The sequence below is a fragment of the Eptesicus fuscus genome, chromosome 25 (genome assembly GCF_027574615.1).
Source record: "Eptesicus fuscus isolate TK198812 chromosome 25, DD_ASM_mEF_20220401, whole genome shotgun sequence".
Taxonomy (NCBI): domain Eukaryota; kingdom Metazoa; phylum Chordata; class Mammalia; order Chiroptera; family Vespertilionidae; genus Eptesicus; species Eptesicus fuscus.
The window spans coordinates 8,845,175-8,859,370 of NC_072497.1; positions in this window are offsets into that span (position 1 = coordinate 8,845,175).

Below are 14,196 nucleotides of genomic sequence, written 5' to 3' on the forward strand. Positions count from 1 at the left end.
GCCAGGGACAGGGCCGAAAGGACGTAAGATCTAGCTTGGAGTTCTCCCACTGGCCAAATTATAATTTGAGCATCCAAAAGGGCATAATAATACTGGTTAATTGAAATATGATGAGTTTGTGAAAGGCCATAACTTCATAATGACACTAAGAAATAAGTTAATAGAAAGTACACTAAAGGTAATGAGGATGAGCAAAGAAGTTGGGCTATTATGGGACCTACTTAATTTTTTATTAATTTCAATGAGGGGAGGTTAGCATACATTGATGTTTTTATCTTCTATTAACTCTGTTTCTTATTTTATTTTATTTTGTTTTTAATCCTCTCTTGAGAATATTTTTCCATTGATTTTTAGAGAGAGTGAAAGGGAGAGGGAGAGACAGGGAGACAGAAACTTCCATGTGAGAGAGACACATTGATTGGTTGCCTCCTGCATGCGCCCCGACCAGGGCTGGGATCAAGGTACATGCCCTTGAACCCGGGACAGTTGCAGGCCGACACTCTATCCACTGCGCCATCCTTTTCACACACCTACCTTATGTTAGATACAATATTTATTATTTGGGATCATTATAATAACCCTTTATTATGCTCAGTTTACGGATAAGGAAGTTAAACATCATAGATATGAAATGACTTTCTCAAGGACACAAAATTGATAAGGGGCTGAGTTGAAATTTGTCCCCAGGACTTTCTGACAACAATCTTTGCCTTCTATACCGCATCGCTTCGTTTCTCTAGGGGCTTTATTTTAGACACATCCTGTCTTTTCCCACTCTTGGTTTCCTGGAGAGAACATTTTCCTTCAACTCCTGCTCTCAGAAGCCAAACCCCGGATGTTGCCCTCGTTTGGACCATCCTAGTCCCTGTTAAACAGGATTAAGTTTCTCCAATCTGCCAGGCACAGGTAATATGGCCTCACTACTGACTCTACGTTCTTCCGCACCTGCCGATTACGGGCTAGTCCCAGAGTGAGGTGGGATGCAGGAAGGAGGAGGTAGTCAGGAGAGTGATATAGCAGGGCTGTGGGCGTGGGGAGGATAGAAAGACAGGTGATGACAGAAGAAACCTGTGCAGAATCCAACATTCTTTTATGTCACAATAACCCATTCAACTGCAAGACCCATTTCTAGTGGGACCGCATCCAAGGTGCATCTCTTTCATCATCACCCTTCCCCTCCTCCACCCTCACAGGGCCCTTGGGTATTCTTAGCACTGAGAGCTCCAGGTCTTATTTCATAATTGACTTGTCCCAGAGGGCCCGAGTGCTAGCAAAAAAGGCCAGCTCGCTTGAAGAGGAACAAAGACTAAAAAGCTTGTGGTTATTTTAATGCCTCTATTGAATGGACTGACCAAGGCACTGGGGACCATCCATGATGGCACTTAAAGCAATAAACCACACGTAAATTTCTGGCCATTTTCACCAAGCACAGTCCAACCGTGGTTTCAAAATAGCTGCTGTCTTTTAATGCCTCCGAGTGGACAAGAGACACATCTTCTCCGACCCATGAGCTACTCCCAAGCTCCAAAAAATATATATATTAGCTGCTTTCTTAGACCATGTCTCCTTTGGACACAGAGATGAGACCAAGATGACCTCTGTCTCAGCATGGTTACCTCAACAGACCTGCAGCAAGGGCCTTTGAACTTGACCCGCTGCTGCCTAGGAGCCTCCTGACAAGCCAAGGCAGACTGGACCTTTCAATCCAGCCAGCATGGCTCCTCCTCTGATTGCCTGCTACCTAAATGCCCTTGACTTAACCACTCACTCACCCAGTTCAGACCACTGCAGGGCATTTACTAGTACAGTAAATGTGTTAGAAAATGGACATCTCTCTTGACTTGGACAAGGCCCGAGATACTGTAAATTCCTCCCTAGACATACAAAAGCCCATGTTGGGTCTGTTCTGAGTCAGTACTACCATGGGGAGGAAGTGATTATGATGATGGCGATAGGATGCTGGGTTTGCAGCATAATTGCTGCTTTCCGATAGGCTTTTAGTGACGTGAGGCTCATACCAATAGCAAAAGCCAGAGAATTGTTCAGATGCGGTCTTTCCACTGCTTGTTAATTTCCTTTTCATAAGGATAAAATAGTGCAAGGAGTACAAGTTTTGGTGGACCTCATCTATGCCCTTAACTTCATTTAAATAGATATATATTTTTAAATATATTTTTACTAGAGGCCCAGTGCATGAATTCATGCATTGGTGGGGTCCCTTGGCCTGACCAGCGATAGGGGCTGATCAAGGCCCATTGGGGCTGGCTGGCCGGGGGGAGGGACCATGGGAGGTTGGCCGGCCACAGGAGGTTGGCTGTAGGAGCTCACAGACACCAGGGGACAGCTCCTACATTGAGCACCTGCCCCCTGGTGGTCAGTGCGTGTCATAGCAACTGGTGGTAATGGTCACTTAGGCTTTTATATATATAGATTGATTTCAGAGAGGAAGAGAGAGGGAGAGATAGAAACATCAACGATGAGAAATCATCATTGATTGGCTGCCTCCTGCATGCCCCTCACTGGGGATTGAGCACACAACCCAGGCATGTGCCCTGACCAGGAATCTAACTGTGAACTCCTGGTCCATAGGTCGATGCTCAACCACTGAGCTACACAGGCCAGGCAACCTTGTACAGATTTAAGTTGTACAGCATGTTGATTTGATACATTGATATGCTGAATATAATTGCCATCATATCTTTGGTTAGCACCCCTATGACAGCACATAATTATAATTTTTTTGTGGTGGGAATAATTAAGATATATTCTCGCAGCAAATTGGATGATTATAATACAACATTGTTGTCTGCGTAGCAGATCTCCAGGACGTATTTATCTACTAGCTGCCAGTTTGCACCCTTAAACATCACCTTAGGTCCATTCACTCATTCATTGCAGAGTCCTTGCCCTCTAGAAGGCCACAGCCTGGTGTGGGACAAGAGCAAGGGTCAGGCAGCTGGGACTGCAGAGTGCTCTGGGGTGCTGTCTGCTGGCCCTACTCAAAGCACTTTCCCACGGAGGTAGTACAGTTCCCAGGAGTAAGGGAGAGAACTGGGAAGGGCCAAGGATGCTTTCATTCCAAGACCTCAGGAGAAATCCCTTCTCTTGCAAGAAGAGAATCTAAATGCACATGAATGAAGATGGTAAAGAGGTTCTGATAATGAGGCCACACCAGGCTCACAGAATGCAGATGAATGCAGAATCCAGCCACACCCTTCTCTCACCTTCCCAAGTCCTCAGCTGAGGTATCCACATGCCAGTCCCTCAGCAGGAATCCATGTCCACCAGCAAAAATACAGGAAGGTAAGGCTTCATTACAATTATGTTTTGCTTTATAAAACCTCAACTTTTTAAAATATATATGAATATTTTTTTAATTGATCTCAGAGAGGAAAGGAGAGGGAGAGAGAGATAGAAATATCAATGATGAGAGAAAATCATGGATTGGCTGCCTCCTGCACCCACCCCTCACCCCCACTAGGGATAGAGCATGCAACTGAGGCATGTGCCCTCACCGAGAATTTAACCGTGATCTCCTGGTTCTTAGGTCAATGCTCTCAACCACTGAGACACACTGGCTGGGCAAACCTTAACTTTTAAAGCTCAAACATACAACACTGGGGAGTTATTTGCATTGTGAAACAATTCCACTTACTTATTAGTCTATTAAGATCACATAGGGCATGATTTGGGTTATGGAAATTCTGTCAGAATCAACCTTTACACCAAAACACGGAAAAGAAAATATAGGCCCAGTTTCCCCTCCTGAGTTGGGAGCTCATGGCGAGAGAGCACAGCATGAACACAAAAATATTGGGCCTATTTGCAACCAAGGTGCAAAGACGAAAATACACGCCTAATTGCTCTCCTGCGCATGGAGTTGACGGGGTTTCTAAATCTGTTTTGGCGTCCTTTCCTGGCCAAGACTGTGACATTTTCACCTCTTGTCATCTCACCTTCCAAAATCTGGGGCAGCCAGCAACACTATCCACATTTGGGGCAGTGGAGAAGCCAGCCCCCGCCAAGGGGCACGACTGGGTGTCGCCTCCGAACCGTCTCACATGGCTGTTTAAATTTTAAATCCACACTCAGCCCTCGGGCCCCAGGCCCGCACTGTCCAAGGCAAGGACACAGAGGAGCAACCTGAGCGGTTTATGTTGCTGCTACGTCAGGAGGATCAGATGAGCGAGTCACCCTGTCAGCACGTCGGGCACACAATCTCAGCAGGAATTTACTCTGGGCCTGGTTCACCAGCACTAACCACCTGCTTGCGACACTGGAAATATCAAGCCCTTTCTAGAACCTACAGATGGCTCCCAGGAAGCTCCCATCCAATAAAAACCCTGAGCCCTGCCCAGCTGGCCTGGCTCCGTGGTTGAATGTGGATCCATGAACCAACAGGTCACTGGTTCGATTCCTGGTCAGGGCACATGCCTGGGTTTCGGGCTCCATCCCCAGGAGGGGATGTGCAGGAGGCAGCTGATCAATGATTCTCTCTCATCAGTGTTTCTATCTCTCTCACCCTCTCCCTTCCTCTCTGTCTCTAAAAATCAATAAAAACATTTTCTTTAAAACATAATGGTTTTTACATTTTAAATGATTACATTTCGAATGGTTCTGTACTGGTAAGTGCCTACAACATGTGTTTGATTTTGCCTTTGAGCCTGCAGAACCTAAATTACTACCTGGCCCCTATGAAAGCGTTCGCCGACCCTGCGTGAGCTCAGAAGGACCCCTGGGCCCTTAAGGCTCTAAGCAAGTGCAAAAGGGGGTAGTTTAAGATCACTGGTTTCCCATGTACAGTTGCAGGATCCATAGCTTGACTGTGTCAGGGATCCCCAGGCGAGGCTCTGCTCATTTCAAAACACAGACCAGATGATTTTCTGGAATATTCAAACTAAAAAATCACATAGATTGCGTATCAGAAATATTCAGGTGCAAGTAGATCCTTCACCAAAGTGATCACCACAGTTTCCTCTCTCACAGTCACACAAGGTCAAAGACCCTACTGAAAATGGAGCTCACACTGGAGTATACCATTGTCTTTCATCATCCATCCATCCACCCATCCATCATCCATCCACCCACCCAGCCATCAGCCATCCATCCAACTATCCATCCGCCCATCCATCATACAACCATTCATCCACCCACTCACCTATCCACCCACCCACCATCCATCCATCCATCCATCTAACTAATCAAATATGTGCCAAGAGCTACACATGGCAGGCTAAACACTGTGGACACAGAAATGAACACTGCATACTCCACTCACACCGAAAAGCCTGCTGGTCCTGAACAGAAGAAAGACAGGTGCGTGAATAATTACACTGAAACTCAATTAGTGATATGATCTAGTTACGTCAGAAGAGCTGGGTGTGCGTGTTCTCCCCGAGGTGTGGCAGATGCTTCCTACCCCCACTGGAGGCACAGAGCTGCGTGTGGCATCCCTCTCTCGTTTGAGGCTGGAGGAGATCAGAAAGGGGCTTCTGTCGAATAATTGTGCTCTCTTTCTCGTGGCAACCCGGCGAAATGGGTCGGTGCAGCCCAGCCAGCACTGAGGTTAGAAACTGGTAACTGAAGACCCTGGGGAAACTCTTACCAGCAGGTGTGTTTACAATAACAAGACACGCTGATGTTAATGCCGTTTAGCAATGATAATTCCGTAGCGAGGAGGGACTGGAAATTAATGCTGGAAGCACACACTCATAACATCTGCAATTAATTGGAGGTGTGGTGCATGTGTGTGTCCACAGAAGTACCCTCAGGTACAGTGCCTGCATATACACTGAGTGGCCAGATTATGAGGATCTCTGAACGCATAATGATCTGGCCACTCAGTGTACATCCTATATAATAAAAGGCTAACATGCAAATTGTCCCCTCGACCAGGAGTTCGACCAGCAGGCAGGCCGGCCAACTGCCCATGTCCCTTCCCCCTGGCCAGGCTGGCCGGACCCCACACATGCACGAATTGATGCACTGGGCCTATAACATATATATATGTATACACACACACACACACACACACACACACACACACACACACACACTGAGTGGCCAGATTATTATGCGTTCAGAGATCATAATAGTCTGGCCACTCAGTGTATAAGTATATGTGCATAAACATATGTTATGAAGATACGTCTAAGCTAGTCAGCCCTTTAGCAAACCAAATAGAATTCTGTACACTTGAAATTGTGCTTTTTTTAGAGCATGGGTTCAGTTTCTCTTAAAAATCATTTTCCTTACAACTTTGAAATTGAAAGTAGGAATATTATATATATCTATCATTCACCAAGGGCTTGCTGGAATCCAGATTCATTTCATATTCACCACTTTCTGAAATAGGTACTGTTGATCTCATTATAAAGATAAGAAGAGCCTTAAGGGAGATTACGTTTAACACTTTGCCCCCCCCCCCCCCCACCGCCACCCCAGCCAGTAATTGCCAAAGGTGCTATTTGAGCTCAGCTGCCTGATTTGGAGCACTTATCTTTTTTTCTTTTTTTTAACTTTTTTTTTTTTTAATTGATTTCAGAGAGGAAGAGAGAGAAAGAGAAATAGAAACATCAATGAGAGAGAAACACTGATCAGCTGCCTCCTGCATGCCCTCTACTGGGGATTGAGCTGCAACCTGGGGAATCAAACAGTGACCTCCTGGTTCATAGGTCAATGCTCAACCACTGAGCCACACTGGCCAGACTCACCTTGTGGTCCTTCAAGAAAAGTTCTCGTGTTGCTGGAAATGTCATTGATCATCTCAGTTCCCCTCCTTCTTCCCCCCTCACCGCAAGTTCTTTCATTCTCTTAGGCAGAGCTGCTTCTTTGCTCCCCCACTGGGGTCCCTGTCACGTGTGACCTGATATTAGGACGTTCCAATCGGTGTCCTATCTTCTCTGCTAGATCATCAACTCTCCAACTCGCCTGGGGTGATACCTAACACAAAACAGAACCTTTGTCCTTATATACCAGAGCACAGTAAGGCGGCACCAACTCTTAGAGGAATAAGAGAATTGTGAGGGCCCAAAAGAACATTTGGTGACTGAGTAACATGCTGACTCACTGAATGTGGAGCGAGTTAGTAATCCTGTTGGCTCTGCAAAATGCGATAATATTTAGGCTCTGCTCAAGGCCTTCACAGGGTCAATGACCTTCACAGCTCCACTATTTTCAGGTCTCAACCAGAGACCCTCCTGAGGGATCAGCCTATCCCAGAACGGGGCATAGAGCCGCAGCATCAGGCTGGGTTTGGGGTAGGTCCCTCCCAATCCTGAGGGTCTGGGCCAGCGACGGAGTGTTCCATCATCTGCCCAGTTCTCTGTCCTGCCCTCCAGTTTCCAAAGAGATGGCGTTCCTGACCCTGAACATCAGCCTCCTTGTGCTCAGGACTCCCTGGGAGCTCTCTCCAAAGGCATCCGGTGCATGTGCCGGCCACGGGGCCCTGTGCTGTAGGTCACCTTTCCCCTGCTTGGGCCAGCCCCTGACCTAGGCATTGGACTTGGACCACAGGGTGATGCACCTGCCTCTCCAAGAGCGACTCGTGACCTGACTCCATGAGCAGATGATGCCCCTTCATCTGATCTGGGCCAACACTTGACCCCAGTCCCCTCAAGTGTGCGGTCGAGTGAAAGTCAGCACTTTGGAGATCACCTGACCAGCGTTCAGATTTCCATTAGGTATGTGAGCTCAGAAGAGTTATCTGACCTCCTTGAACCTCAGGGTCCTCAAGTGCAAGAATATGGATATTTTTATGTACCCGGGGGGAGATGGTAACAATTAAATCAGCTATTTTGAATTCAGAACCTAGCACAGTGTTGGCATGAAAAGTACGCAAGCCATGTTCTCTTCCCCCTTACTCGTTCATCTAACGATTCCTCCCAGCGCCAGTTCCAATGGAGTCAAACCCAAGATTTTCTAAAAAACTTTCATCTGCCTAAAAATATATTCTTAAATATCTAATGCTAGCACTGAAGTGAGTTTGGAATTAGATGCAAGAAAAGTTGACTGCCCCGACAGCATGGCCCCGTGTTTGAGCGTCGACCTATGAACCAGGAGGTCACGGTTCGATCCCCAGTCAGGGCACATGCCCAGGTTGCGGGCTTGATCTCCAGTGTGGGGTGCGCAGGAGGCAACCAATCAATGGTTTTCTCTCATCATTGATGTTTCTCTCTCTCTCTCTCTCCCTCTCTCTTCTTCTCTGAAACCAATAAAATATATATATATATATTTTTTTAAGTTGACTTTTCTGACTAGAAGGAATTCTCCTGTTGGCAGCATATATGCTATTTAACTTGGCGAGTTAGCAGACTGGTAACCTCCATTGCTAACTTGTGAACTTTGAGGCAGCTAATGTTCAAGACTGAGGCAGCCTGAGGCCTGGGGATGGGGCAGGCAGCAGCGGGAGGGATGCTCAGGGTTTCAGAGGGGGAGGAGGGGCCTGGGGGAGGACAGACACCTCATTCACCTGGGCCCACCTTGCCTTGATGCGATGGGTAAAACAACCAAAAACTTGCAACAGATGCCAAGGCTGGCAGCTGGCGAGCTGGAGCCAGGGCGCTGTGGAGATCCTTGGCGCGCGCTCCAGGCAGGGGGTGGTGTCAGCGTTAAGCATGAATAATAAAAGGCCTGAGTCTTCTGTGAGCTCTGGAGAGGCAGAGTCTGGAACTTGGCTCTATTTTTAATAGCAGCCTTCCCCCAGCCTTGCTCCCCTCTCATATTTAAGGCTGACCTCCAGGGCAAGAATACGATCCCACTCAAGTGCGAGAGCCAGAGAGTTTCTAGCTGATTAGACTTGGGAGTTTTTCCTGTTACCGCTACAGTTAAATAGCTATTGGCAAATAGCATAACCTGCGGGGAACCAAACCGAGTGGGCAAGAGCCTGGCCGGTTATAATTAGAAATATACATCATTCCCCTTTCCCCAAAGAGCCAGAGAGTGGCATTTAAAGGGACAGTGAGGCGAGGTACCTGAGCAGCCTTGACTCAGCAACAGTTGAGAGCCACCTTGTAAACGACTACGTTTTGCAAACGCAGTTAAAGCTCTTTCTCCCTAACTTTTACTAATGCACCTCAGCTTCGCTGGTGGGAGTCTCAGAGCTGAATCTAGAGGCATGTAAGCACAAGACAGTTGCATGACAACAACAAATTCCATTCCTAAATACGCAGCCCTTTTATCTGCAGTGGGTATTGTGCCTGGATGTACTGATGAGAAAGATGATAATCCTGCCACTTAGGAAACATGAGATTAGTATATTTAAAACCTACACATACATACCACCTGGCCAGTGTGGCTCAGTGGCTGAGTGTCGACCCATGAACCAGGAGGTCCCATTTCCATTCCTGGTCAGGGCACATGCCTGAATTTCAGGCTCCATTCCCAGTAGGGGGAGTGCAGGAGGCAGTCAATCAATGATTCCCATCATTGATGTTTCTCTCTCCCTTCCTCTCTCTGAAATCAATAAAAAAAACATATTAGAAAACAAACAAATAAAACTCACACATATGAAAAGACCTGATCTGATGAAGGCACTGGAATGTAATTTATCTATAGACAGCTTACCCCTTCCAAACCTTGCTCTCCATATTTGCAAAGAGAACATAAAAATAAGGCCTGGGTTATCATTAGGGCGCTTAATAATGCTCACAAACTTTCAGCCATCAGCACTGGCTTTGGGCCCATCTTGGAGGAAGTCCCCGGAGGTGGAAGTGAGTAGACAAACAGGACGTTTCACCATGACACAGTGGGTCCTGTGGTCGAGCTATGCTCTGCGCACAAGGGCCACTCTGGGGCTTAGGGATTAACTCCCAGGTGCCTGGAGCCAGAACCAGAGTGGGGTCCCACAGGAGGAAGAAGAGGCCGTCAGACAGACGGAGCATCACAGAGACAGGCGGCAAGTGGGACAGAAGCAGGAGGCACAAGACACCAGAGGGGGTGTGGGGACCCTGATGCGGGGAAAGCCGCCCAAACAGGCCCCCAGCTCTGTCACTGCCTGTGGGCTCAGTGGTTGAGCGTCGACCTGTGAACCAGGAGGTCACGGTTCGATTCCCGGTCAGGGCACATGCCCGGGTTGCGGGCTCGGTCCCCAGTGTGGGGCGTGCAGGAGGCAGCCGATCCATGATTCTCTCTCATCATTGATCTTTCTGTCTCTCTCTCTCCCTCTCCCTTCCTCTCTGAAATCAATAAAAAGACACCAGGGGTCTCCTCCCCCTCAGTCAGGATGCCTGCATGTTCTTGACAAATAACTTCTACTTAGCAAGTCCTTCCAGGTCTGGGAAGGGAAATCCTCGTGGACATCTCATATACACATATTCCTCTACAAGATAAACAAAACTGGGCCAGGAGACTCATTGTGCGCAGCGCCTTCTGGTTGGAGGAAGCCCATCTTCCCGGCAGAGTTCAAGGGCTTCTAAACCAGCTACCACAGACACAGGGCCCTGGACAGGCGGCCCTGCATTTCATGTCCCCTCCAGGTGGGGGGCCTTTCTGCAAAGGACACCGATGCCACCGCTGACAGCAGGCGGAGGGTGTGACAACCTGAACTTTTGTTCTGAGAGCCGATCGAGGCCACTGTGTTCCTGAGGTCGGGACTCAGGGGTATCAGTGACTCTCTTACCTCATTAGAAGGGTCACCAACTCAGCAAATGACCTCATCACACTTAAACCTGATATTGGGCTCAGACCTGGGAGCTTCCCCCGATTATAATTTCATGCACAGCTACTGCTGTGACCGGGAGGAAATGAGGATTTGTGACAGGGGCTTATTTTCAATGTCCTTGCCAGTCAGTGGAGATTCGGGACGCTGGGAGATGCAAGGCTGCCGTTTTCTTGTAAAATGCAGCTAATAAATATGTAAATCAGACTCTCTATATTTATAACCTGGCAGGGATCAGACATGAGGTAACAGCCAAAAAAAAAAACAAAAAAAAAACCAGTATGTTCCCTATAATATTAAATGATTTAATATCGCAAAGCCTCAAACACTGGAAAAATAGCATGAACAAAACCTTTTTTCCCCAGGTAACTTCTTGGTGAGCAGTATTTAACACGCCTGTCAATTCTTCCTATGCGCAAGCTTGGAACTGGAGATGATATATATATAGTTTTGCCTTTCCTAAGCCACCTTGTACTTTCAACTGTGCAGCGTGCTCAATCCTTTAAAGAAAAAAGCCAAGCTTGCTCTCCTCTGATAATTACCTCGCTGTCAGACGCTGATTCTTCAACTGTGACCCATCCTTCTCACTTGGTGATTAGGATGCTGGGAAGTACCAGCAACAACCCTCATGCTCTTGTTTTCTTCTGGGGTTGCAGGACCCCCCAAGATGGCAGGTGCCCTCTGAGTCCACGCTTCAGCCACTCCCCCATTCATCCCGACATCCGGCCTGCCGATGTCTGTATCCCCCGAGATTTACGTTGCCAGGGGAGCTGAGAAACCAAGGAACTCGTTCCCTGCAGAGCCGTGTTTTTCTCTGGGTCATCCAATTATCCTCCACCAGGACAGTCAGCACCAAGACGTCGCCCACTCTTGGAATTGGCGGAATTTCAGAGGTCGCCCGCCAGGCTCACACGGGATCCCCCGAGGAAAGAGCCCCGGAAAGACGGAGATGGATCCTCACCTTGACTCCCCCAGCTCCGTGACGGTTACTTCATCTGAGCCTTGCTTTTCTCAGCCACAAAGTGAGATAATGATGCCGACCTTGGGGATGAGAGGCGGTCCCTCAGCTGAGGTGCTAAGAGTTGTCCAAATGAGGAGTTTATTTTATTATTTTTTAAATATATTTTTTTATTGATTTCAGAGAGAAAAGGAGAGGGAGAGATAGAAACATCAGGAATGAGAGAGAATCACTGATCAGCTGCCTCCTGCACGCCCCCTACTGGGGATCAAGCCCACAACCGAGGCAGGTGCCCTGAGCGGGAATCGAACCGTGATCTCCTGACTCATAGGTCAACGCTCAACCACTGAGCCACACCGGCCAGGCAAGGAATTTATTTTAAATATTGGGTCATACAGCCCTAGCCGGTTTGGCCCAGTGAATAGAGTGTCAGCCTACAGCAGGGGTCCTCAAACTTTTTAAACAGGGGTCCAGTTCACTGTCCCTCAGACTGTTGGAGGGCAGGACTATAGTTTAAAAAAAACAACTATGAACAAATTCCTATGCACACTGCTAAGTCGGCTGCTGAGCAGGACAGGCAGCGGCGGCAAAAACACCCGGCGGGCCGGATAAATGTCCTCGGCGGGCCGCATGTGGCCCGCGGGCTGTAGTTTGAGGACCCCTGGCCTACAGGCTGAAGGGTCCCAGGTTCGATTCCAGCCAAGGGCACATGTCTGGGTTGCAGGCTCGACCCCCAGTAGGGGGCATGCAGGAGGCAGCTGATCAATGATTCTCTCTCATCATTGATGTTTCTATCTCTCTATCCTGCCTTCCTCTCTGAAATCAATAAAGATATATATATATATATATATAGATATATATATATAGATATATATATAGTCATACAGATGAGAGGCTTCTTTCTCAAACAGTAAACCTTCATCAAATGGTTTATGATTTATAACAGGCGTCCTCAAACTACGGTCCGCGGGCCACATGCAGGTGTTTTTGCCGTTTTGTTTTTTTACTTCAAAATAAGATATGTGCAGTGTGCATAGGAATTTGTTCATAGTTTTTTTTAAACTATAGTCTGGCCCTCCAACGGTCTGAGGGACAGTGAACTGGCCCCCTGTTTAAAAAGTTTGAGGACCCCTGGTTTATAAGGTCCTTTGACCTGTATTGTCTCATTCTTTCTGGGAAGGAGAGCCAGTGGGCGCCCCTTACGTGTACACAGAGCACGTGGAGTCTCAGACAGGTGCCCCTGTGTGCACCCCCTCAGTCCTGCTTCTCCCACAGGACTTCCCTAACTTACCTGATCACCACATTCACGCTCCATGGTCTGTCTATGCTCATTGGAACCTGAGCTTGCCCGGGACAGCGTCTCTCTGCTTATTTCCTGTGGCAGCCCGAGGGCACAGAACAGTGCCTGGCACTTAGCAGACAATCATTATATGATGAATGAGCTGACCAAGCTTATGCCACTAGTGAGTGACAAAGAAGGGCTCCAACCCAGCCTTCTATCTCTAAATCCCACCCACCAACTAGCAAGGGGATGATGAGTATTAAAGAGTGAGCTGGCCAGGCCAGTGTGGCTCAGTGGTTGAGTGTTGACCTATGAACCAAGAGGTCACGGTTCTATTCCCGGTCAGAGCACAGGCCCAGGTTTCGGGCTTGATCCCCAGCAGGGGGCATGCAGGAGGCAACCTATCCATGTTTCTCTCTCATCATTGATGTTTCTATCTCCCTCCCGCTTCCCTCCTCTCTGAAATCAATAAAAAAATATATTTTTTAAAAAGCTGACACTAAAGGGTCTCGGGTTGTAGAGGGGGATTTGACGAGCATGAACAAATATTCTAGGCAGAAGAAACAGCCAGTGAAGTCCTGAGTGTAACGACAGAAAGAAGGGGGCACAGTGGGGGGCTGAGGAGAGCGCCAGGGGCCTGGTTGGTGATACTAATAAATGCCAGCCTTCTAATTCCAAGTTGCTTGTCCGACCCGCACCTCCCACCCCCTGAGCACTGGCCCGAAGGCCTGCACAGTGATGGAGCAGCCTTAGCTGAAGAGTTGGTAAGTTGCACCATTCATGTGGGTTTGAACTTGGCCTCTCAGAGGCCCCCTGCCCTGCCTTCTTCAGTCTCAGCCACGGGGGCAGCAGCTGTGAACACTGATTGCCACTTGCCTAGGGCTTAGCTACCATTTACCTTGGCCTTGAGAAGGTTTCCTTAGTTACAGTCAAGTGGTCTAAAACTTCAGCTATAAGGGTTTCTTTCAGTTTCTTAGATTTCATGACTGTGAGCTCTACTACATGCGTACGGAAGTGCCTGGCACAATGGGAAAGGAATGGTCTAGTATCCCTGTTGCTGAGACACAGACACCATGAGGACTCGGGGTCCGGGCCCTGGGCGTGCATACACTTGGGTTCAAACTTCAGCTCTTTCACTTTCACCCTAACCTTCACCTCAGGCTTTCTGGAGAGAAAAAGATGGAGAGGAAAAGAATAGCGTCTGCTTCAAAATTAAAGTCCTTGAGGGAATGAAAGAAAATCACGTAGCAGAGTAGCTGGTCCTTAGGAAGCACTCAATTGATGTCCAATAGCATTATT